This window comes from Schistocerca nitens, chromosome 2 (genome assembly GCF_023898315.1).
Source record: "Schistocerca nitens isolate TAMUIC-IGC-003100 chromosome 2, iqSchNite1.1, whole genome shotgun sequence".
Taxonomy (NCBI): domain Eukaryota; kingdom Metazoa; phylum Arthropoda; class Insecta; order Orthoptera; family Acrididae; genus Schistocerca; species Schistocerca nitens.
In genome coordinates this window covers 275,707,363-275,708,437 of record NC_064615.1, presented here as the reverse complement: position 1 = coordinate 275,708,437, position 1,075 = coordinate 275,707,363, and positions in this window count along the sequence as shown.

Sequence of the window (1,075 nt, the reverse complement as noted above, 5' to 3'; positions counted from 1 at the left end):
TGCTGACTGTACCCGAATGTAACTTATTTCCCATGAAGGTCCCTAGCGTTATGAACACCCAAAATTCGTCCACCTCTTTAGACCGTAGATTTTCGGGAAATTCTGCATGTGGCAATGCTCTCCACTGATCATCAATCATTTGCATAAGCCTTTTGTCTTTTGGAGAAATCCTCTGAACCGACTTTATAAGTGGAACAAGCGTTGACAGCCTTGCAGCACTTTTTGACAATGCTATTTCTGGTGTTAACCAACTCAACATTTTGAGAACAGAATTGTTGAAATCATACCGCTTTTTTATCTCACAACAAGATACTATAAGAAACTGTTGCACTCTGTAGTAGAAGTCAGTCACTTTAGATTTTTGTGAGATGTTTTCAGATTGACTCATGAAATCCATCACACCTACACCTAAATACATATGTGTATAAGGCACAAGTTGGGCTCGGTTTGCTGGATCTAGGTCTGTCAAATCAGTTTTATTGATATAATCAGGAGACATATAGCAGAGAAGGATTTCTTTGTACGTTTTGCACATTCTGTCATGGAAAGAGCAAATTACTAATTTCTCGCTTTGAAAATATTGATTCAGAGACAAAAATTTCGGTAGAATCCACTGGAGAAATATAAAAAATACACGTACAAAGTTGTCCCTGGATGCCTTTGCTAACTGTTCAGCTGCATACAGTCTTTCTTCTTCCCACTTGCAAGTGAAAAATAATTGCAATGCATTCCATTGTTCTAGAATACGTGAAACAACAGTTAACAAAGATAACCATCTTGTCTGAGACGGATGCAATATCTTGTGAGGTTCGACATTACAAAACTGTTGGAATTCCACAAACTGGGCTATTCTTTTTGAACTATGCTTAAAGAATGAATATGTATCCCTTGCTGTGTCTTCACAGTCTTGGTAATTGTTTGCAAGCCTCACTTGCACGTAGGTGCAATGAATGACATTTACATTTCTCTATAAAAATACCAGGAAAATCTCTAATTATTCGACTAGCAACAGAATTATCTTTCCCCATCATTGTGTTGCACCCATCCGGAGCAAATCCTACTAAGTTTTCAGGAG